The 25,954-nt window shown below is 43.9% G+C and overlaps 1 protein-coding gene across 2 annotated transcripts in view; it reads right to left on the minus strand.

The window, feature by feature from the left end:
* Positions 1-10,385, minus strand: part of LOC309547346 (inosine-uridine preferring nucleoside hydrolase-like) — a 32,907-nt gene extending 22,522 nt beyond the window's left edge. The window contains exon 1 of one of the 2 annotated variants that reach the window (XM_082247184.1): positions 10,279-10,385. The gene's annotated coding sequence lies outside the window, so the exon portion shown is untranslated. The remainder of the gene's footprint in view (positions 1-10,278) is intronic. The other variant, XM_082247185.1, reaches the window with a different exon arrangement.
* Between the last annotated feature and the right edge of the window lie 15,569 nt (positions 10,386-25,954).

Here is a 25,954-nt window from a genome sequence, read left to right on the forward strand (position 1 = left end):
GTCAGCCTCAGAAAAGAAACCCCTGCATAGGGGCCTTTTGACTGTTTCCTGCCCAGCGCCCCCCCCATGCAGGTTGGTGGACATACTTGCATTGTCATCTGCTCTCCTGGTATCCTACGGCCTGCTTCTTCCATGGGGAGGAGAGTACATCTATCCTTCTGATTGTTTTTTCTTTTTGTTTTAATTCTGTGAATTTTGCTTTTTTTTTTAATCGCGCCACCCGGAAGTGACATCAGCGGACGTTCCCCGCTCTATCGTCCGCCTTCCCCAAGATGGTCACCCGAAGTGTCGCGAGGCTCCGGTCCCGTCGTCATCTTGCTCCTCCAACAGCATAGGATGCTGAGTAAGGTATGCCGGCCAGGAGGATAGCTGTGTCTAGCAGGAACTAGCCTAGAAGATCGGTGGCAGGATCGCTGGCTCGTCCAGGTGCAGTTTTGGGGGGAAATGCCACAGACATCCTGACAGCTGGGGGGGTTGCATGCCCCTCAGTAGGGGAGTGAAACCTCAGGCGGGGGGCAAGCTTGCCCCAATGTGCAGCCTCTGACCTACACTGCCCAAAGCTCGCTGAGCTGGATGGGAGGCTCCTGCAAGTTAGCACAGAGACCGAAAATAAATGTGGATCAGGAGGAACTGACATTTTTATAATGGTGGACTATTGCGTTTCCTGTTTCGGGTGGGAGGAGCCTATCTTTCAGATGCTGCCCTGGAAGACAATTAGAGAAAAAAAGACGTGCAAACATGGAAGGAGCGTCAGACCAAAAAGTAAAAGTGTCTAAACGAATTTAATGCTATTGTGTTAAAAGACAGCCAATGCATTACGGGGGCCAAAAGAACTCCCCTTTCATCATGGCTTCAAGTAAAAGAAAGAACCTTGAGTGGACTCAAATAAGGCTTTCCTGTTTGAATCTGTGCAGGGAAGCTGATTGCTGGATTCAGTTTCCTGGCCAGCAGTATCTGTATCAGCAGTCCAAATAAAAGTTTCTTTTGATGAGACAGACCATTTAACATTGAGGCCAGGTTCACATATTTGCAGCTGCGGGTTCATGCCTTTGGTCCGGTGCATGTCTGTTCACCAGTTCAGGTGCAGTACTGGACTGTACAGATTTTATTTTTTATGTGGTTGGAGCTGTGTACAGGCAGCCCATGTTACATTATGGGGATGCAGCAACTGTATGAACACAGCCACAGGTCCTAGTTTGACAAGTGTGTGGATGTACATTGTGACAGGAAGCCAGGAAAAACTATGGGTTGTGTCTAAGATGGGAGATATATTTGTATACAGATTCATTCTGTATACAAACCTAACAAGCTCAGCTGTAGTAGGTTGAGTACTCTGGGCTCTCTAAAACTCCCAGGCTGCTTAGGGAGGTTGCTTCACCCTGGAACCAGATTTCTGTGCACGACAGACTGGGGATCAGTCATTTGCTTGTAAGGTGATATTGAGCCTGGGCTTACACTAATATGAACACAGACATTGCATGTGACTCACACTGCATTGCTGTCCAAATCACATGCAATGTCTGTGCAATGCAAATTCAGCCATACAGTTGTATGGCTAAACTCTAAGCTTGCAATAGATTTGCATGAAAAAGGTGCAGGAACCTTTTTTCCCCCTACACTAGAATTGGATCACATGGGTGTTCACATCCATGCGATCCGATTCCTGTCCGAATTAACAGTTTGCACAGCAATCCATGGGGGGGGTTGTCATTAATTCTGCATTGACACCCGCAGCGGTTCTCAGAGGGCAGTGTGAACTGCCTGCGGGGAAGATGCGATGCGTGAACCCGCACAAGAATTGCGCTGGTTCCTGCATTACAGTAGTGTGAACCCAGGCTAAATCTGTGTGACTATGGACTCTCATTTATTCCATGTAAATTCAACTGTTTTGGCAGCAGTAGGACAAGTAGTTAGGTTCCTGTGTTTTTAGTAAGATGCCCAATGTGGCAAAGGTTTATTTTCTGTGTTTGTTTTGCTGTTTTGATACCTGCACTTTGTGAACACTAACTTTGACAATAAACCACACTTGTGTTTCACTAAGAACCTGCTCTCTTCCGATGCCTTTTTCACTGTGCTGCGACTCATCCAGGGAGTCATGCACAACCCGCTACTGAGCTAAGTGTGCATTTGGGGCCACCTATCTGCATCCCTGTCAAATTAGGACCTGCTGCTGTGTTTTGAACAGCCACTGCGTCCCCATGGAGTAACAGGCAGCCCCAGCTGCTCATTTACACACTGTATATGCAATGATTTAGATTTTTTTTTTGAATTTCTTTTTCCTTTTTATTTCTTAAAGTGTTTTTTTTTTTTTTTTGGGGGGGGGGGTTGTGTCAGTGGGGCAGTGGACAGGGTCAGTAGGTTTTTTTTATTATATTATTTTTTACAATTTTTCTTTTTTTCTACAATATTTTTTTTTAACAGCCTGTTAGGGGGCTTTGGTAAAATATCAGTGATCTACACAGGCCCCTGAAGTCTCACTTTTGAGATGTCAACAGAGAATGAGAGAACACATTCCCCAATCCTTTTCTCTGTAGCCTAAGCTGCACTGCAGATGAACAGGAGATAGAGGCTCCTGTTCATTCACAAACTGAAATAAACACAGTTTACTATGCTTCAGTTATGAATGAACACGTGAGTGATCATTAGGGATCATTCAGACAACGAAGGGGCCAATAAATCACATCTATATCGGCCTCTTCCTCAATCTCCATTCTGAATAGATCCCCCGAAGCAACTGGTGGCAGAAGAGGGAAGCCGACACGCTGCGGATGGGGGGGGGGGGGGGGAACACATGGAGAGCAGAGGGGATCAGACAATAAGGGGTCATTAGAACATGGCAGGGGTGGGGGTTTAACTTATACAAGAACAGATTTTCCTGTATGGCTCTCCATTAACCACTTGACCTCCAGAAGAGAATATTTAACCCCCCCCCCCCCTCATGGCCAGGCCATTTTTTTTTTTTGCATTACTTTAACTGACAACTGCGTGTTCGTGCGAACAAATAAAATTCATGTCCTTTTTTTCCCCACAAATAGAGCTTTCTTTTGGTTGTATTTGACCACCTCACCTTTTTTTTTATTTTTTTGCTATAAACAAAAAAAGGGACAGACAGTTTTGAAATAAAAATTATATTTTTACTTTCTGCTAAAAAATATATATTTAAGGAAAAAAAAATTGAATTTTTTTATCAAATTTAAGGCCAATATGTATTCTGCAAAATATTTTTGGTTAAAAAAAAAAAATCCCAATAAGCCTATATTGATTGGTTTGCGCAAAAGTTATAACCTCTACAAACTATGGGATATTTTTATTTATTTAACTAGAAATGGCGGCGATCAGCAACTTCTAGCTGGACTGCGATACTGCGGCGGACAGTCGGACACTAACTGACACTTTTTGGGAACCAGTGACACCAATACAGCGACAGTGCATATTTTTACCACTGTCACTGTACTAACGACACTGGTTGAAGGAGTTAAACATCAGGGGCAATCAAAGGGTTAACTGTGTGCCTAGCAACTGTTTTGCAGGAACACAGAATCCATGCCATCCCTACTGACAGAACGGCAATTTGCCTGGTTTACATAGGCAGATCACCGTTCTGGCTCTCTGCCTACCCATCGGCGGGGGCTGGCGGACATTGAGGTTGCGGTACCTGCAGATCAGCTCCCGCTATGTATGATCGTGGCAGGAGAAGGTCGCCGCAGGTGTGCATGCGTGCATGCGTGCCCCAGACCCGGAAGTGTTGGATCAGGTACTAGGTATGTGATACGCCGCAGCAGTGCCACCTTACCGCTGTATAAGTTATACGGGCGGCAAGTGGTTAAGTAGCTGAAAGCTGCAGGAGGGAGAGGAGAAGAAGCGGCTTTCATCTGCTGCAGAGAGCCGTACAGGGAGATCGGTTTTTGTAAGTACCCCCCCCCCCCAACTGTCAGATTCCCCTGCTGCGTTTTGGCTCGTTCACTCGTGGAGCAGTGCGGAAAACTGCAGCAGTGTTGCAGAATTCTGCACTGCGAGTGACAGCTGCGAGGAAGTGTGAACGGGGCATATGGAAAACCATTTTTCTCTGTGTGCCCTTGCAGAAAGCTGTGTTATGCAGAAAAATTCAGCTTTATGCTATAGTGAGAGCTAGCCCTTACCCGCTTGCCGACCGCCGCAAGTACATTTACTGCGGCGGTCAGTCCCTCCTGGGCAAAGTGACGTAGTACTACGTCGCTTGCCCAGGAGCCTGTAGGGGGCGAGCGCGCGCCCCGATTGTTCCCTGGCATCCCCGCGCGAGTGACCGGCGGCTTCGATGTCCGCCAGCCACTCGCGATCTCCCGCAGGAGAGGGAGAAAACCAGGCGGCTGATGTAAACAAAGCCGCCTGTCATTCTCCCTGATGTAAAGGCAGAGACTGTACGATCCTGCTATGTAGGATCCTGCTATGTAGGATCGTAGGTCTCTGTGGGTACTTCATTAGCCACGCCCCCCCTCAGTTAGAATCACGCCCCTAGGGATACATTTAACCCACTGATCACAAGTGTTCCCTGCCAGTGTCATTTTTACAGTAACAGTGCATATGTATAGCACTGATTACTGTAGTAATGTCACTGGTACTCCCAAAAGTGTCAAAAATGTCAGTCAGGGGTCCGATCTGTCCGCCGCAATGTCGCAGTCCCGCAAAAAAAATAAATAAAAAAAATAAAAAAAATCTTAGATCGCCGCCATTACTCGTTAAAAAAAGAAAAAAAAAAAAACAATAAAAATGACATAAATCTTTCCTGTAGTTAAACGCAATAACTTTTGCGCAAACCAATCAAAATACGCTTATTGCTATTTTTCTTACCAAAAATATGTAGCAGAAAACAAATTGGCCTAAAATGTTAAAAAAATTCGATTTTTACATTTTTTGGGGGGGAATTTCATATAAAAAAAAATTGAAAAATATTGTTTATTTTTTCAAAATTTTTGCTATTTTTTTGTTTATAGCGCAAAACATAAAAAAAAAAAAAAAAAAAAAAAATCGCACAGGTGATCAAATACCACCAAAAGAAAGCTCTGTTTGTGGGGAAAAAAAGGATGTCAATTTCGTTTAGGTACAGTGTCGCACGACCGTGCAATTGTCCATTAAAATCACGCAGTGCCGAATGGCAAAATAGGCCCTGGTCTTTGAGCAGCCAAATCCTCCGGGGCTAAAGTGGTTAAAGTGATACTAACCACACACTGTTGAATTTACATTGTCCCTTCTATTTCTGTATGTGGATGATGACACAGTAATTATTCTAATAAAGAAAATATCCAAAGTACATTTTTCCTAATCGATATACAGATGCCATGTTGCCCAGATCTCTGCCAGCCTGTCTGCAGGGAAACATAAGCAGGAGGAGCCTCTAGTCCTCTGCTGCTGGTCATATGTTCAAAATTATAAAAGAAAAAAAAAACAGCCTTTGGAATACAGAGTAAAAAGACATAATTAATATTAATAAATGGTTTTAAATTGGCATACAAATATATATTTGAAATCAAATATTTATTATTTCGTGAAAATAACATGGTGTGGGTGGATTTCTACAGTCACAGGCTGTGCACACCCCTTCAGTCTGTGTCTTAGAAAGGAATAAGAGGGAGGTGAAGCCACCATTTATCTACATGTAATATCCCGTCCCCATTGTATTTAGCTAGTTAGTGGGCACGAAGGAAGAGGGAAGGAGTGGGTTGTCATTTACCACTGGGTATACACCCACATGTGTGACTCTATAGTGACTAGTCATATGAGTTGGTCAGATATGACAGATATGAGGAAATGCTCAGCAAGGAAACTCACTTAAAACTGAGCATGTGCAGAGTTGCCATCACAGCTGTAAAATCCCTAGCTGAATTTGGGACATGAACAGAAGGTGGAGATAGAGAGCAGCAGGATCAACCAGGTTTTTTTTTTTTTGCAGAATACAGAATATGAACAGCATGTAAGACACTATTTAATGATAGTTTTTTTATGATGTGGGTTTAGTGACACTTTAAGGTAAAGAATACCCCACTACCTGTTCTATCCCCCAGCCCTAAAACAATTACCTGTCTCCATGTCACTGTTTCACTGTTACCTGGGGTGCAGCACTGCTCCCTTCAATTTTTGGTCTTAAAGGAGGGACTAAGGGAAGCAGGAGCCATCAATCAAACTCCTCAGACATGGGAGTGGAGGGAGGTGTGGCTTCTCAGAATTGTGTGGGTCTATGGCTCGAGAGCACACGTATGCTTGCACACTGGCTTACTACAGGAGGCACCTGGAAGTGCAGAGAGTGCTGGTGGGGACTGTCAGAAGAAGAGACATGTGACCTTTCTGTGTAATACTGTTGCACAGAACAGGTATTACCTCTTTAACCCCTTCATGCCGGCTTTTTTCCATGGGGCCACATATTTGCGTATCTCCCTTTGTGCTGGGCGCGCTCCCAGCCCAGAGACTGGGGTCTTACCCTGAGCCCCAGCCCCATACTAACGATCAGGATTCGCAACTCCCTGATTCTGGCTCACCTAATCGTTGTGATAGCCTCTGATTAGCTATCACAGTGACCACCCTGGGTTTACTCACTGTGAATGGAGTAGAGAGATACATTGTAACTCTGTCTCCCGTTGTGTGTGTAAAAAATAAAAAAATAACTAACTAAATAATAATAATATAAATAAAAAATAAAAAAATCTAGATCAAAGTTTGATCTAGGTCAGTGCCAGTGTTAGGGTCAAAGGTAGGGTCATTTTTTTTTGGAACAGAATTTTTTTTTTTTTTTTTTAAATTAGCATCGGTGTCCATTGGTGTCAGTGTGTTTCAGGTAAATAAAAAAAGCACACTATTCTTTTTGGGCTGTACAGTTTTTTTTATGATGGCAATTTGCATACACTCCTGAATGTTATGAATAGTGATCAGATGAATTGCAAACAATTATTAAGTCCCTCTTTGCTATGAAAATTAACTTTTTCCCATTAAATGAAAAAAAAAAAAAAAATTCCACTGCATTTGCGAAGAAAGCTTTAAGGCGCCAAAGAAAGTCCAGCAAGCGCCAGGACCGTCTCCTACAGTTGATCCAGCTGCGGGATCGGGACACCACCAGTGCAGAGCTTGCTCAGGAATGGCAGCAGGTAGGTGTGAGTGCATCTGCATGCACAGGAAGGAGAAGACTTTTGGAGGACGGCCTGGTATCAAGAAGGGCAGCAAAGAAGCCACTTCTCTCTCCAGGGAAAACATCAGGGACAGACTGATATTCTGCAAAAAGGACAGGGATTGGACTGTTGAGCACTGGGGTAAAGTCATTTTCTCTGATCAATCCCCTTTCTGATCTTGTCAGGAGAAAAAAAGGTGAGCGCTACCATCAGTCCTGTGTCATGCCAACAGTATAGCATCCTGAGACCATTTATGTGTGGGATTGCTTCTCAGCCAAGGGAGTGGGCTCACTCACAATTTTTGCCTAAGAAAACAGCCATGAATAAAGAATGGTACAGAAACTTTCCCCAACCATCCAAAAACAGTTTGGTGATAAACAATGTATTTTTCAGCATGAATGAGCACCTTGCTATAAGGCAAAAGTGATAACTAAGTGGCTTGGGGAACAAAACATCGACATTTTGGGTCCATGACCAGGACACTCCCCAGACCTTAATCCCATTGAGAACTTGTGGTCAATCCTCAAGAGGAAAGTCAACACAAAAAACCCCATACATTCTGACAAACTCCAAGCATTGATTATGCAAGAATGGGCTGCCATTATTTAGGACGTGGCCCAGAAGTTGATGTTAAGCATGTCAGGGCGACTTGCAGAGGTCTTGAAAAAGGGTCAACAATGCAAATATACTTTGCATAAACCTAATGTCATTGTCAATAAACGACTGACACTTATGAAATGCTTGTAATTATTCTTCAGTATACCATAGCAAAGTCTGACAAAAAGATATAAACACACTGAAGCAGTAGACTTTGTGAAAATTAATATTTGGGTCAGTCTCAAAACTTTTAGGCTAGGTACACACTAGTGTGAATTGGATGTGGGTTTCTCTGCGTCCAATTTGCATAATAGGAGAGTGTGCCTGGCTCTTAAAGGTTGTAAACCCTCGAAACTTTTTTTTTTTTTTGCTGCAACCTGAAAGAGAAACCCATAATGAGCTAGTATGACGTCACTGGCTGCATGTAAGGTAAATATCTCCTAAACGGTGCATGTTTAGGAGATATTTACAGTGCCTATAGGTAAGCCTTAATATAGGCTTACCTATAGGTACAAGTGTCAGAGGAGGGTTTACTTCCTCTTTAATGGAGCCAGTTCACACATCACCGTGCAGCTGTGGGTGGATTGCACAAAGGTCCTGTGCATCTTTGGTTCCGTTTCAGGTCAGAATTCAAGCAAAAATTTGTCCCTGAAACGGAGGACAGGGACGCACTGGACCCCCTGCTGCGAGCCGCATCCGCACTAAGTGTGAACCCTACCTTAGCCACAGCTGTACTTTGGATACAAACAACAACTAACTAAGGGCTCTTTCAGACGGCCACTCCGCTGTTTTTGTCCGCTGCGGGACTTTTTTTTTCACGGAGCGGATGACATTTCTGTCATCCGCTCCGTATGCCCGCATATCATCCCATCCGTTTGCGGATGATATGCGGACATAATGTAAGTCTATGGGAATTGCGGATGTCTGCGGATGACACGGCTGACATCCGATTTTCCTTCCTTTCCGTTTTTTGAATGGAGGAAAAAAAGGGTTCTGTTCTGTTCCAAAAAAACGGAACAGAACTGAAAGGAAGAAAATCGGATGTCAGCGGATGGTATTCCGCTGACATCCGCAATGCCATAGACTTACATTTTGTCTGTATATCATCCGCAAAAAAATAGGATGATTTGCGGACATACGGAGCGGCCGTGTGAAAGAGCCCATACACAAATGTGGTATTGCTGAGATCATCAGGAGCAAGAGAATTTGTTTTGGGTTGTTCTTTAGTGGAAGGTTATAGGTAGTACCAAAGAAAAAAAAGATTTTATATAATATATATATATATATATATATATAATTATATACACACACACACACACACTAATCGGGTGAGTCACTCCTCTTGTATCTGTGTATTTCCAAAGGAGAGGGGTCATGGTGGGCCCCCAATTATCCACAAATTTCAATAGAAAGAAGAAGGGTCACAATACCCAATGCAAACGTTTACTGAATAGTATTTTCCATACAATATGTAAAATTGAGCAGCAACTGTACAGTTTTGAGCATACCATGCTCGTCATCAAGCTTCATGAATGGCATGGCATGCTCGAAATTGTACAGTTGCTGCTTAATTTCACATATTGTATGGAAAATACTATTCAGTAAACTTTTGCATTGGAGATCGGGTCTCCTCTATACACACACACACACACACACACACACACACACATATACACACAGCTGAATTACAAAAAAATATATTTTGGGCCAGTTTTTCTTTGAAAGAAAAAACACACACACACACACCTCAACAAAAGAAGCTATCCATTTTACCATTTACCACTAAATGAAAGCCCAATTTGTCCTGATAAAAAAAAAAACAAGGTATAATCCACCTGGATGCACAAAGTAGTTGAGATATGTGCAGTTTTAATAACACATGTCAAAATTGTAAAATTGGGCTTAGGCATTTAGATTTGTTTTACCCTTATGCTGGCCATACACACACAGACTTTTTGGCCTATTTGCAGACTGAAGGATTATTCGTTGTTCGAAAGCAAATTGTCCACTAACTGATAGAATAAATTTGTTTATATGATGTTGTATGATGTCCATGTTTGTAGTGATCGCTCGATAACAATAAAAACGTATAAGACAGGTTATTCTTTGTTTCTTTAAAAAAAAAAATACACGTATACACTTTAGATGAAACGGTAAAAGATTTTGCTTCGGATCCAATGACATTAGCGGGGCCCATGGTTGAAATCATCAGTAAAAGTTGGGTTCGCTAATAGCACGAATGTCAAAAGATCTTTCTGTGCGTGTATGGCCAGCATAAAGGGGTTAATATATATATATATATTAGTATCACTGTAACCTATAGCAGCAGCAACAAATCACAGCAAACTAGAGTGATGAGATGTGGATGTACAAACGGCTGCAATTAGTGATTCGTGTGGGTGGGGGGGCCATTGATATGCCCCTTGCTTAGCACTGGTGTGCCCTCATATAAATAGAACAGATGAGCCATATTACATAACGTTCTAGGACACAGAAGAACTAAGTACAAGAAGGAGGATGTCAGGCACTGCTCAGAAGTCACACTCACCAAACACTTCACAGGAATCTCCTCTGACTACACAACTTCTGTCACCGCCTGGAAACTGTAACCTGGAGAGGCACAGAGGACATAAGAATAATAAATAGCACCGTTCTGCATGTGCCGGGGTCATGTGACCACCACACTATTCAATCGACACCTACCTGTATCATCCTTCCGCCCCTACACCTCTACCCAATAGTCCTTCGTCACAATAACCCGCCCCCCAGCTTTAATTGGCTCAACGTGATTCACTGTGCTGTCGATCAAAAACTCCTTGTTCTGCCCGCCCCCTCCCCCGATTGGGCTTACCGCACACCAACTTGCTGTCAGTCACGAGAGCTTGTCTTTGCCCGCCGCCAGCTGTGATTGGTTTATTGGGAATTAGCGTGCTGTCACAAGTCATACGCTTTTTGTCTGCTTGCATCATGATGAGGTTGTGGTTGTGGACGGCTGGGGGTGAGGGGGCAGAAGTGAATTCAAGTAAAGTTAGCTTGGATAAGTTCTTTGTTAGGATGTGAGTATGTAAATCTGCCCATTCACACCTAAACGCAATGCACCCCAGCATACACATTTCCAGCTGCATTATAATGCAGGGCACTCACATGCCATGCTGATGTCTGGGCACAATTCACTAAAGCTTATCGCATGCGTTATGTCAGTCATGGGACCACTTAACGCATTTGATCACGAAAATGTCAATTCACTATCTCTCATATGCGGTATTTAACAAGAACACCAAAAACGTTCGGTAAATAACGCGTAAAAAGGCATTGAAGTAAATTCACTAAAGTTAATAAATAAATAAATGCATGTTGTATATAAAGTATTTGTTAACCTAAATAAAAAAATAAATATATTGATCCTGTTTCCTTAACCACTTGCCGACCGCGTGCCGCACATATATTGAGGCAGGCTGGCTCAGCTGCGCAAACCGACGTATACTATAGGTAAGTCGGTTCCCAGGAGCACTCCGGCGGCTTGTGTGCTCCCATTAGGCAGCAGGGAAGCCAATCCACAGGGCCGGCAGCCGCGATTGCCACCAGGCACCCCATGGAGAGGGACTGGCAGTCTGCTGTTGTAAACACAGCAGACCGTTGTTCTCTGAAATGATCACAGAGCGCCTGCGATCCTCCTATTAAGGAACACAGGTCTCTGTGTTGATTCCACAAGCCCATCCCCCTCACCATTAGAAAACACCCCCTAGGCTCACACTTAAAGCAGTAGTATACTCCGCCATTAAACTTCTACCTACAGGTAAGCCTATGATAAGGCTTACCTGTAGGTAAAATGAATATCTCCTAAACCTGCACTATTTAGGAGATATTCGCCCTGCATGCAGCCGCTGACACCAGCGCCGCATGCGCTCTGAAGGTCCGGCGGACCTTCAGAGCTCTTTGCCGACTCCTTGCCGGAAAGAAAACGCACAGGAGTGACATCATTGCGGCTCCGGCCACTCACATCACCGGAGCCGCCGAACCCGGAAGAGACGCCACGGGAACATGTCAGCTCTCTCAGCGGAGTCCGGGCGACCGCGTCGGGGCTTCGTTTTAAGGTAAGTATTTCATAATGAGCTAGTATGCGATGCACACTAGCTCATTATGCCTTTGTCTTGCAGGGTTTTTGTTTTTTTTTTTGTTTAGGAGGATACAACCATTTAACCCTTTGATCACCCCTGGGTTAACCCCCGTCCCTGCCAGTGTCATTATTACAGTAACAGTGCATATTTATAGCACTGATTACTGTAGTAATGTCACTGGTCCCCCCAAAAGTGTCAAAAATGTCAGTTAGGGGTCCGATCTTGGATAAGTTGCAGTTCTTTGTTAGGATGTCAGTTAGGGGTCCGAGCTTGGAAAAGTTGCAGTTCTTTGTTAGGATGTCAGTTAGGGGTCCGAGCTTGGATAAGTTGCAGTTCTTTGTTAGGATGTCAGTTAGGGGTCCGACCGTGGATAAGTTGCAGTTCTTTGTTAGGATGTCAGTTAGGGGTCCGACCGTGGATAAGTTGCAGTTCTTTGTTAGGATGTCAGTTAGGATGTCAGTTAGGGGTCCGAGCTTGGATAAGTTGCAGTTCTTTGTTAGGATGTCAGTTAGGGGTCCGAGCTTGGATAAGTTGCAGTTCTTTGTTAGGATGTCAGTTAGGGATCCGAGCTTGGATAAGTCACCTCAGCGGTGTCCGGGCAACCGTGTCGGGGCTTCGTTTTAAGGTAAGTATTTCATAATAAGCTAGTATGCGATGCACACTAGCTCATTATGCCTTTGTCTTGCAGGGTTTTTTTTTTTTGTTTAGGAGGATACAACCATTTAACCCTTTGATCATCCCTGGGTTAACCCCTTCCCTGCCAGTGTCATTATTACAGTAACAGTCCATATTTATAGCACTGATTATATAGCACTGATTGTCCGCCGCAATGTCGCAGTCCCACTAAAAATCGCAGATCGCCGCCATTACTAGTAAAAAATGAATAAATAAAAATGACATAAATCTTTCCCCTAGTTTGTACACGCGCTAACTTTTGCACAAACCAATCAAAATATGCTTATTGGGATTTTGTTTTACTAAAAATATGTAGCAGAATAAAAATTGGCCCAAAATGATGAAAAAATGTGATTTTTACATTTTTTTTTTTTTTTTATTGGGAATGTTATATAGCAGAATGTGAAAAATGTTGTTTTTGTTTTTATTTTCAGAATTGCCACTTTTTTTTTTTGTTAATAGTGCAAAAAATAAAAATCGGAGAGGTGATCAAATACCACCAAAAGAAAGCTCTATTTGTAGGAAAAAAGAACATCAATTCTATTTCGGTACATCATTGCACGACCGTGCAGATGTCCGTTAAAATAACGCAGTGCTGAATCTGAAAAAATGGACTGGTCATTAAGGGGGCAAATCCTTCCGGTCCAGAAGTGATTAAGCTTCAGACACACTCCAAAATACCTCCATTAATCCACTGTTACCATGCTGACCTGCTCTGGCAGTTTAACAGCAGTATTCCACAGTTTCATAAATCTTGTGTAATGGATATTTTGGCATTTGCGAATTAGTGAATCATTAGCACATTTGCATTAGTAAATCAGTCCCAGTGTGTATCATGTGTTATTGTATGAATGAACCCTTGAGTTAATATTCAGAGGGAAGAGAAGAAGTATATTAATAATTATATTAATCAGTTACACACTTTACTTATTTAAAGTATAACTAAAGGCAACATTTTTTTTTTAGCTTTGAATAGAGTGGAAGAGGATTAGAACGCTTGTCAGGTTTTTATTGCTGTCTTTGCCCCTGTTAACCACTTAAGCCCCGGAGGATTTGGCTGCTAAAGGACCAGGGTTTTTTTTGCGATTTTTTACTGCGTGACTTTAACGGACAATTGCGCGGTCGTGCGACGCTGTACCTAAACGAATTTGACGTCCTTTTTTTCCCACAAACAGAGCTTTCTTTTGGTGGTATTTGATCACCTGTGCGATTTTTTGATCACGCGCTATAAACAAAAAAAGAGCGTAAATTTTGCAAAAATAACAATATTTTTCACATTTTTTTATATGAAATTCCCCAAAAAAAAAAGTAAAAATCAAAATTTTTTAACATTTTTCGGCCAATTTGTTTTATGCTACCTATGTTTGGTAAAAAAAATCGCAAAAAGCGTATTTTGATTGGTTTGCGCAAAAGTTATACTAACAAAGAGAAAGATTTTTGTCATTTTTGGTGTTTTTTTTTTTAATGCGTAATGGCGGCGATCTGCGATTTTTTTTTCGGTACTGCGACATTGCGGCGGACAGATCGGACCCTTGACTGACATTTTTGACACTTTTGGGGTTACCAGTGACATTACTGCAGTAATCAGTGCTATACATATGCACTGTTACTGCAAAAATGACACTGGCAGGGAAGGGGTTAACTTTATTGGACAGGGAGGGGTTAAGTGTGTCCTAGGGGCGTGCTTTCTACTGTGTAGGGACATTCCTATTGGTGTAAAAGCAAAGATCAACCGTTCTACATAGTAGAATGGTCAGATCTTTACTTTTACACAGGGAGAACTGACAGGCAGCTTGTTTACACAAGCTGCTCTGTCTTTCTCCCTTCACAGGAGCGATCGCAGTGTGACTGGCGGACATCGAGTCCACCGGTCACACGCACTGACTTGCCTGTGAACGAGCCGCGGCGGGCGCGCGCCTCGGCGGGCGCGCGCCCGCCCGCGATAGGCTCGCAAGTCAGTGACAGGCGAGTGACGTACCGATACGTCACTCTGCCTGGCCGGGGCTGACCGCCGCAGTATATAGTCGTGCGGCGGTCGGCAACCGGTTAAGGAGATTTTCCCTCTCTATTTGTACTGTTTACCGTTATCATTGAAAGTGAAAGTAAAAGAAAATCCCAAATTTTGGGTTGACCCTAGCAAAGTAATACAGGGGAAATCTTCCAATGGGGACACTAGTTTTGGTGATCTGGGGGGTCCCCAAGAAATTCTCTTAATTTGCAGATATTTCCTCTCACTTCCTGTTTGGCTATGGGACAGGAAGTAAAGGGAAATCTCTGCAATGGGACACAGATGGAGAGAGAGATAGAGATGGAGAGAGAGAGAAAGAGAGAGATCCATCCAGTGGGTCGGATGTTAACTAACAGGTTGTCCGTTTCCATTTGGCCACCCCCTAGAAGAGAGCGGGCTGTGACCTGTCATCCACCTGCTCAGAGGGAATCAGCAGAGAGATCCCCGCTGAGCAGGCGCATCCACTGGATGGAGTCTGCTCCATGTGAAAGGGGCCTAAGGGGATTGAAGGGTAATTGAAATGGGAAAGGGATAGGGAAGGCTTAGAGCCAACAAGTCAGCAATGTAAGGGCAACCAAAACCCCCAAAAATTGCATAATCCTCACCCCTGCCACCATAAAAGTATCATAGACCCGAGAACATATAGAGAGTCCAATGGAACCAGATGTTCCTGAAGCTTTTCCACACTTTTGGGGAATTTTTTAAGAGGAGATAGGGTGGAGTTAACCATAGTAAGAGTTAGGGTAAGGATTTCAGTACAAGAGGCTCTCTAGTAGGTGGTTCATTTAAATCTTCTGTTCGCCTAATCATTTCTCCTTGTTTGACCAACAGCCTGTCTTTCTATTCAGTACGTGTTTGAAATCTACTGCTAAATTGCAATCTAGTTGCTGATTAATGATCTAGTGTAAAGGTGGTAGAATGCTCCTCATAGAAATCAAGTCAGACTCAGGTCTATCTTAAAGAGGTCACATTGCGGTATGAGAATGAAAGCAAAAAATTCAAAAACCAGGAGATATATTGATTTTCCCCAGCTTGACCCTAGTGAGAGTATAGGCCTGATCTACAGACAATAATTGTAATCTTTGTTATGAACAGACTCTGTGTGTGAAGCTTGAATTGTTCATTGTGAAGAGCTGCAGACATTCATACTATACAAAAGAACCTAATACATTCCAGAACAAACAATCCCTAGATAAGACAGGAAAGAAATCTCTGTGCTTATTCATTAGCGAATATCGAGGAAAATTTCTTTATCTGAATTTTCCAGTAATGTGCTTATGAGAATGGATCCGACAGAATATATTGATAAGTGTGGTACTGAAATACAGTATTTTAATGTTATTACACCAAAAGAAGTCTTTGAAATGTATCAGCAATGTGATTCTGATTGATCTGTGGCAAACTGGATAAAAGGTGGGCCAGGCAAACTATTGCAGTCAGGTGCTTGGCTAAGAATGGCTAAGAATGGGAGTGGGAGAAACACTGGCTGCAGCTGCACTAAATGGGTTAAAAGCTATATCAACAAAAGGAAGGAGTTTTCGAGAAGGAAGAGATTAATAGACTGAGTCAGGCAGGAATACACTGTTGAAACTGTAGTCCTGAGGTGAGACTATTGTGTAATCAAGAGCTTTTGAACTACATTCCCCAGTTAGACATTGCTGGGAGGAGGGGAAAGATCTGCATTTTCCCAGGCTGAGCAGGACACAGCTTCCTCTTGCCATGAAGGAGATTGGAGAGTGCACATTGCTGTCCATTGTGCATCATCACTGCTGGATGAGTGCTGAATTCAGGAATGCTAACAGCAAAACTCACCTGGGGGCAGAGCAAAGAATGGATCGATCGATGTGTTTTACCAGATGGTGAGCTAAAATATCGCTTGGACTGACGAGCTGCTGCTGTGGGAGTTTACTAACCACTGCTAAATAAACTGAGGACTTAAGAAACTGACCATACAGACATCTAGTAACTAGTGATGTTGCGAACCTAAAATTCGCCGTTCGCGAACGGCGAACGCGAACATCTGCAAATGTTCGCGAACCGGCGAACCGGGCGAACCACCATAGAGTTCAATAGGCAGGCGAATTTTAAAACACACAGGGACTCTTTCTGGCCACAATAGTGATGGAAAAGTTGTTTCAAGGGGACTAACACCTGGACTGTGGCATGCCGGAGGGGGATCCATGGCAAAACTCCCATGGAAAATTACGTAGTTGACGCAGAGTCGGGTTTTGATCCATAAAGGGCAAAAATCACCTAACATTCCTAAATTGTTTGGAATAACGTGCTTTAAAACATCCAGTGTGTGAATACGATCAGGTATGATGTTTTATCGGTCAAGTAGTGTAAGGGTTACGCCCGCTTCACAGTGACAGACCAAACTCTGACAGACCAAACTCCCCGTTTAACAACAGTCAGTCAGTCCATTTGCACAACCGCAAACTCCCCATTTGCACAAGGTTGGATACCAAGCTAGCCGTGTCCCGTTCCTTGTCCTCACTGACATCATTGAAGGTCTCTTTCTCCACCCAGCCACGTACAACACCAAGGGTCCCCGAAAGGTGAGAACAAGCCCCCTGGGACGGCTGCTGTGGCTGGTATTCCACCTCCTCAAAGCCACCTTCCTCCTCTGACTTCTCTTCTTCAGACTCCTCTCTCTGCGTTGCCACAGGTCCAGCAATTGACAACGACAAGGCTGCTTCTGGTGGTGATGGGGAGTGGACCACAACTCTTCCTCTTCATGCTCATCTACAGCCTGATCCAGTACTCTTCGCAGGGCACGCTCCAGAAAAAACGCATATGGGATGAGGTCGATGATGTTGCCTTGGGTTCGACTGACCACCAGGGTTGTCACCTTCGCAAAAGGACGCATGAGCCTACAGCCATTGTTCATGAGCATTCAGTAACGCGGCCAAAAAATACCCAGCTCCGCAGAAAGAATGAAAGAAAATGAATGTTTTTTCTATGAAAAATTATCCTGCGGATCGCTTTTGGTCTGTTCACAATGAAGCAACGACCTTATCATCTGGGGTGTGCCAACACACTCCTAGAGGTGATCGCTTCATTGTGATACGCAAGCCCCTTCACCACGACAAGGTAACGATCACGAAGGGGAATTGACACATGTATGTGCCTTTTTTTTTGTTTTTTGTTTTTTTGCAGCCACAGTGTAGCACCAGAGGCCAGAAAAATTAGGCATGTACACATGCATGAAAAAGTAGCTATTGTTGCAGCCGCTGCTGTAGCAGCGGCCTGAAAAATTGAGGTTTTCAAGGCAGAAAGTGCACTAAAACATTGCGGCTTGAACCGTAGTTGGTGGCGGAGACGTCACGTAAGTCATCCGGCATGCAGAGAATGATTAAAGACAGCAGCGTGTGGACCATTTTTAGGCCAAGGCATCTCAGTCATCACCAGGCCTTTTTTAGTCAAATGCATCCCCCACTGTCAGTCCCTTCGGGATCCATGCCTCATTCATCTTAATAAACGTGAGGAAATCAAGACTTTTTTGACCTAGGCGACTTCTCTTCTCAGTGACAATACCTCCTGCTGCGCTGAAGGTCCTTTCTGACAGCACACTTGAAGCGGGGCAGGCCAGAAGTTCAATGGCAAATTGGGATAGCTCAGGCCACAGGTCAAGCCTGCACACCCAGTAGTCAAGGGGTTCATCGCTCCTCAGAGTGTCGATATCTGCAGTTAAGGCAAGGTAGTCTGCTATCTGTCGGTCGAGTCGTTCTCTGAGGGTGGACCCCGAAGGGCTGTGGCGATGCATAGGACTAAAAAAGCTCCGCATGTCCTCCATCAACAAGACGTCTGTAAAGCGTCCTGTCCTTGCCGGCGTGGTTGTGGTGGTAGGAGGAGGATTACTTTCACCTCTTCCCCTGTTGGATTCCCATTGTGCTGTGACATCACCCTTATATGCTGTGTAAAGCATACTTTTCAACTTATTTTGTAGCTGCTGCATCCTTTGCGACTGCCGGTAATTGGGTAACATATCAGAGACTTTCTGCTTATACCGGGGGTCTAGTAGCGTGGCCACCCAGTACAGGTCGTTCTCCATCAGCCTTTTTATACGAGGGTCCCTCAACAGGCATGACAGCATGAAAGACCCCATTTGCACAAGGTTGGATGCCGAGCTACTCATGTCCAATTCCTCGTCCTCACTGATGTCATTGAAGGTGTGTTCTTCCCCCCAGCCACGTACAACACCACGGGTACCAGATAGGTGACAACGAGCACCCTGGAAAACCTGCTGTGGTTGGTGTTCCTGCTCCTCAAAGCCACATTCCTCCTCTGACTCCTCTTCCTCACACTCCTCTTCCAGTGTTGCCGCAGGTCCAGCAAGCGATGGTAAGGCTGTTTCTGGTGGTGGTGATGGTGACCACAACTCTTCCTCTTCACGCTCATCTACGGCCTGATCCAGCACTCTTCGCAGGGCACGCTCCAGGAAAAAAACATATGGGATGATGTCGCTGATGGTGCCTTCGGTGCGACTCACTAGGTTTGTCACCTCCTCAAAAGGACGCATGAGCCTACAGGCATTGCGCATGAGCGTCCAGTAACGTGGCAAAAAAATACCCAGCTCCGCAGAGGCTGTCCTAGCACCCCGGTCATACAAATACTCGTTGACCGCTTTTTCTTGTTGGAACAGGCGGTCGAACATTAGCAGTGTTGAATTCCAACGTGTCGGGCTGTCGCAAATCAAGCGCCTCACTGGCATGTTGTTTTGCCGCTGAATATCTGCAAAGTGCGCCATGGCCGTGTAGGAACGCCTGAAATGGCCACACACCTTCCTGGCCTGCTTGAGGACGTCCTGTAAGCCTGGGTACTTCTGCACAAAATGTTGCACAATCAGATTCAACACATGTGCCATGCACGGCACATGTGTCAACTTGCCCAAATTCAATGCCGCCAACAAATTGCTGCCGTTGTCACACACCACTTTGCCGATCTCCAGTTGGTGCGGGGTCAGCCACTGATCCACCTGTGCGTTCAGGGCGGACAGTAGTGCTGGTCCGGTGTGACTCTCTGCTTTCAGGCAAGTCAACCCCAAGACAGCGTGACACTGTCGTATCCGGCATGTGGAATAGCCCCTGGGGAGCTGGGGGGGTGCAGTTGGTGTGGAGCAAGACGCAACAGCAGAAGAGGACTCAGCCGAGGAGGTTAGCAAAGAGGATGGAGTAGGAGAAGTAGAGGAGGTGGCAGCAGGCCTGCCTGCAAGTCGTGGCGGTGTCACCAACTCCTCTGCAGCAGAGCCACGCATTCCATGCTTGGCAGCCGCCAGCAGGTTTACCCAATGCGCAGTGTAAGTTATATACCTGCCCTGACCGTGCTTTGCAGACCAGCTATCAGTGGTCAGATGGATTCTTGCCCCAACACTGTGTGCCAGACGTGACATGATTTCCTTTTCCACAATAGAGTACAGGTTGGGGATTGCCTTTTGTGAAAAATAATTTCGGCCGGGTACCTTCCACTGCGGTGTCCCAATAGCGACAAATTTTTTGAAGGCCTCAGACTCCACCAGCTTGTATGGTAAAAGCTGGCGGGCTAAGAGTTCCGACAAGCCAGCTGTCAGACGCCGGGCAAGGGGGTGACTCTGTGAGATTGGCTTCTTACGCTCAAACATTTCCTTGACAGACACCTGACTGTGGGCAGGTGACGAGCAGGAACTGCTGAAGGTGAGAGGCGGAGGGGCGGGTTGTTGATAGGGGGCATGGAGGACAGCAGTGGTTGACGTGGCTGAAGATGCTGGACCAGGAGGAGGATGGTGGCTTTCAGTTTGTGTGCTGCTTTTACTCATGTGTTGATCCCATAGGCGTTTGTGATGTGAGATCATGTGCCTTCGCAAAGCAGTTGTACCTAGGTGGGTGTTGGACTTCCCACGACTCAGTTTCTTTTGGCACAGGTTACAAATGGCATCGCTGATATCAGAGGCAGACACACAAAAAAAATGCCACACTGCTGAGCTTTGCAAGGACAGCATTCTGGTGGTGGCAACAGCTTGCATTGATTGGCGTGCTGTCTGGCTGACCCCGGGTGCCGAATCTACATGCTGTCTGACTGCGCCACTAGCTCCTTGCGATGACCTCCTCCCCCTGCTTCCAACTCGTCTCCTCCTCCTCTCTGTCTCCCCATCTGAACTTTCCCCCTCTTCTTCTGCTCTTCGAGCAGGCACCCAGGTGACATCCACAGACACATCGTCATCATCAGCCGCTTCACTTGACAACTCAGCAAAGGCAGCAGCAGCAGGTACAACATCATCATCATCATCATCACAATGTACGTCCATGTGTATAATGCTGCCTGACTGAGACATATCCCCGTTATCTACATCCTCTGGCACTAATAGTTGCGCATCACTTATTTCTTCCAACTGATGTGAAAATAACTCCTCTGACGGATCAAGTGAAGCGGCTGTGGTGCTAGTGTTGGTGGTGGTGCCGGCGGGCTGGCGAGTGGTAAATTGAGAGGTGCCCGAAGCTGAGCTGGAGGAGGATGGTGCATTAAGGTTCCGAGCGGAAGCTGTAGACGATTGGGTGTCCTGTGTAAGCCAGTCAACTATGGCCTCAGATTTTTTTGAGTTCAGGGTCTGTGGTGGCCTCTGAACACTGGGCATTATTCTAGGGCCTAAGGAAATCACAGCACCACGACCACGACGGCCCTTGCGGGGTGGCCTGCCTCTGCCTGTCATTTTTTTTTTTAATGTGTTGTTACTGTTGTACTATGAGTGCAAGGTGCTGTGCCACCCCTATAGGAGTGTTGGGCAGTGGGTACAGTACACTCTGTTGACCTGACAGTCACTGGCAACCAGGCAACTGCAATTAAAAAATATATATATATTTTTTTACTTTGCAAGCTGCTGTGCCACCTTATATATCAGTGGTGGGTGGGCAGTGGCACAGTACACTCTCTGTGGACCTGACAGCAGTCACTGGCACCCAGGCAACTGCAATTAAAAAATATATATATTTTTTTTTTACTTTGCAAGCTGCTGTGCCACCTTATATATCAGTGGTGGGTGGGCAGTGGCACAGTACACTCTCTGTGGACCTGACAGCAGTCACTGGCACCCAGGCAACTGCAATTAAAAAATATATATATATTTTTTTACTTTGCAAGCTGCTGTGCCACCTTATATATCAGTGGTGGGTGGGCAGTGGCACAGTACACTCTCTGTGGACCTGACAGCAGTCACTGGCACCCAGGCAACTGCAATTAAAAAATATATATATATTTTTTTACTTTGCAAGCTGCTGTGCCACCTTATATATCAGTGGTGGGTGGGCACACAGTGGCACTGCAGTGGGCACAGTACACTCTGTGGACCTGACAGTCACTGGCAGCCCAGGCAACTGCAATAATAAAAAATATTTTTTTTTTCAATTTATTGCAACAAGATGCTGTGCCACCGTATATATATCAGTGGTGGGCAGTGCACTGCAGTGGGTACAGTGCACTCTGTGGACCTGACACAGCACTCACTGCAATTATGACAGAGGAAAAAAAAAAAATATTTTTTAAAATGCCAGGTACTGTGCCTGTGCCACCCGAAATGAGTGTGGTGTGCACACAGTACAGTCTGTGGTAGGTCTGTGGCCTCTCACACACAGCGGGCAGGCAACTGCAGTCACAGTGTACAATAGATATATATATATATATATATATATATATATAGAAAAAACTCTATTACCTTACCAGCCCTTAAAAGGGCTTTTGGGGACACTAGATATATATATATGTATATATATATATATAAATAAAAAAAAATCCTCAATTACCAGCCCTTAAAAGGGCTTTTGGGGACACTATAAGAAGAAACAACTCAATTACCAGCCCTTAAAAGGGCTTTTGGGGACGCTAGATATATATATATATATATATATATATATATAAAAAATTACACAAATACCAGCCCTTAGAAGGGCTTTTTGGGGTGCTGTCCTTACAGCAGTAGTGGACCAAGAACACTGCAAGACCAGGAACACTGACTAACTGTCCCTAGCTTAACAGCAGCAGCAGCAGCAGCTCTCCCTACTCTCACTACACACACTGCTTCAGAATGATCTAAGATGGATGCTGCCCTTGCTTATTTATAGGAGGTGGGAGGGTGTGGGAGGGAGGTATGCTGATTGGCTGGAAATGTGCCTGCTGACTGTAAAGTTCAGGGTCAAAGTTTGCCTCAATGATGTATTATGGGGGGCGGACCGAACATCGCATATGTTCGCCCGCAGCGGCGAACGCGAACATGCTAAGTTCGCCGGGAACTGTCCGCCGGCGAACAGTTCTATACATCTCTACTAGTAACCTTATTGCTGTCTGCAGGCTTGACTAGGATGATTCTCATGTGCATCAATAGTACAACAGGGCCCTAATGCTAGCCAGCTCAAAAGTTAGGACTAAAGACTGTCTTTTATAGCTGTTACACAGAGACCTTTACCTATTGCTTATGCTGAGAGGTACCTCTCAGGAGACATTGCACCATATCCTGGCCATTCTTGTAGAATGCACTCTAGACTAGTTATAGTATTATTATTCACATTGCAAGTAATGCCTATATGCACTGTTTATTGCTGACTTTAGTGATTTATGTGTTGATTCTAGTCAAGTGGTACAGAACTCTATTTAGCACCATGATTATACTGTCTAGCAGACTGTGTCTGAACCTATCGTCTGTGTACTCATATATGCTCAAACCACCATTCATTCTATCTCCTACCAATACATTCAATTTATTTACCACTGTGTCTATTTCCTGGTGCTAAATTACAGCCACGGTATCTATACTACTGTTATTATAAATACTTGCAGTGACTTTTATTCAACCAGTTGAGTCAGCTGGGCTGAGGTTGTTCTTGGAGTTAAGGCTCAGAACAGAGAGCCCAAATTACCAAGTGGCTCCTTTGGAGTTATCGCTACACTATTATTTGGGAATAATGGAAAGTACAAAATGATTAAACCTATTGGACATATTGCAAATTGTAAATTACATATACAAAGAAGAAATGTAATTAGATATACATTATTTTGTAATTTGATTGAAACCATTTTAACAGATTTGTGCAATTATGGGGCAGTTATATCCAAGGATAGGTTTTAGCATATAAGCCCAATATACCAGATTCACATAAACAATGATAGGAAGGCTGGAATGTTTATCTAAAATCCAATTGTTTTCAATAGTAAATTAAAGTGTTACTCAACCCAGGATCCTGCACTCACTATATCTGGCCTCCCACAGTACACAGTGAAAGGTAATACCCCTTGGTAGGTACACTTCTGCTGGCCAGACTGAAAGACAGGTATGGTCTTTCAGTCTGTATTCAATGGAATTCTGGTCAGGACAGCTTATATAAAGTTCATAAAGGGGATGTGACATTAGTTTTCCAGACCAACTAAAAATATACATATAATACTTAAGTACAATGGACATAACATATACATAGTAGGAAACAGATATATACATAACAGGAAAGCAAACTCAGGAAAGAAACATCTCATAATAGCAAAATACTGTGCGACCAAAAAATTTTCTCACAACTCAGAAACAATGGGAGGAAATTTACATCCTCAACAGTAAAATGTTTAGGTTACAAAGAGAAATATTTTTGGTAAAATTAAAATGTAAAGCATAACTCCAATCATTCAATTAAGCATGGCTATATAACATTTAAATAAAACATAATTCCAACATTCCCTCCCATTTGTCACAAAAGTGACAACTATAAATCTTGTCTCCAATATGCATCATCGTGTGTTGCCTTCCTATAAATGCATTGACCTATCTTTACAAGCAAATATATAAAGAGAAGAAGCAATAAACACATTAAAATTAACATTCCAGCTTGTCTAAACCATAATAGTACAGATCCAAAAAAATCTCCAAAACTTCCCAATCCCTTAAAAGGATTCCAGCCATCATTAACAATTTTCCAGGCTTCTGCCTGAAGTCCTGCTACCTCATTTCAATTTTGATCAATTACTTCCTAATAATCAGGTACTTCCATGCTTGTATTGTGAATCCACGTACAACACTCATAATCTTCTGTTACTTCACAGAGACCAGTAAGTGCAGCTCCCATAGATTCAATTGCCAGCTTATGTAACATTAACTGTTTCCATAAAGCCCTTTGTTCCCGATTAAGTAGGGCAATGTCATCTGACTTTTGATCTAATACCTCATCCATTATAGCTGAATACTTGTTTATTCTTTTCATTACCTGAATTCCCCATCCTGTCCATGATAGGAACCCTGCCCATGCCGTGTCCCCTTTATTAAAGAGTTCCCTCCTATTTACATGTTTAAGGGGATATTTTGGATGGTTACTTGCTTGTAATACATGGCGAGGACCCCCACTCCCAATTATATCCATAACTGGAACCAGAGAGGCCAGATAGCACCATCCTCACTATTGTATAAGAATCCATGGGTAACATACCTTACCACAACAGATAAACAAACTATTACCTAATGTGAAAGGGTGCAAGCCCAGTGCCTTTTTTACTTGGTCAGAATAACTAGATAAAGTAAGTATTGACAAAGCATAACTACAATCATTCAATTAAGCATGACTATATAATATTTAAATAAAACTTAATTCCAACACACAGAGCATAGAAATGCAATCATTGCATAGAAATGCAATTGTTTTAGTAAATCAAACCTGCTAAATACCTTTTCTCATCAGCAGTATATAGTAGTCTTATGAGGTCTATCAGGGTCTGGCCGAGCACTGGTTACAGCTTGGAGGAGTTTTCATTCTTCTCTAACTGTCCTATGAGGTTGCATGGCCCCTGACCCTCTGTCCGGGCAGTGCTGATTGGCCCTTTGCTGATCAAATGCACCCTCCCAAAAAGCAAAAATAATAACAAAAAACTCTCTAGCAATACACACCAAACTGAGCATGTGCAGAGTGACTTCAAAGCTCTGTACAATCAGCAGATGGATTGGGAACAGAAAATAAGGGGAGGATCAGAGAAGACCGGATCAAACAGCCTTTTTACACAATGCAGGGGATAACTCCTTTGGTTACACTGTGAACTTAACAAGCATGCTTTACTGCAAATACAGACTGATTTTACTGTGTTGGATTTAGTAACACTTTAGGCGATTGGCAGAAGAGTATTGTATTATGTTTACATTTGAGTAAAACATGCCACCATAGTGAACTGAACACACACGTTTGTGGCACGTTGGTTTAGTTTCCCCCCTCAGGCATGGTAGAAATAAAGAAAATAGCAGTCTGCCATCTTTATAAATTTGCAGCCCTAAGTTGCCCCAACACTTGGTAATTTGGAAGCTTTCAATCAGCCTTTAGTAAACAAAAAAAAATTGTTGGAAATGAACAGTATATCAATACCACCACAATACAAAAAGGCATATTCCAGCAATTTGAGTCTTTTCTTTATTATTATTTAATACTTCTTAACTT

Source organism: Pelophylax lessonae (genome assembly GCF_965119305.1).
Source record: "Pelophylax lessonae genome assembly, chromosome: 2".
Classification (NCBI taxonomy): domain Eukaryota; kingdom Metazoa; phylum Chordata; class Amphibia; order Anura; family Ranidae; genus Pelophylax; species Pelophylax lessonae.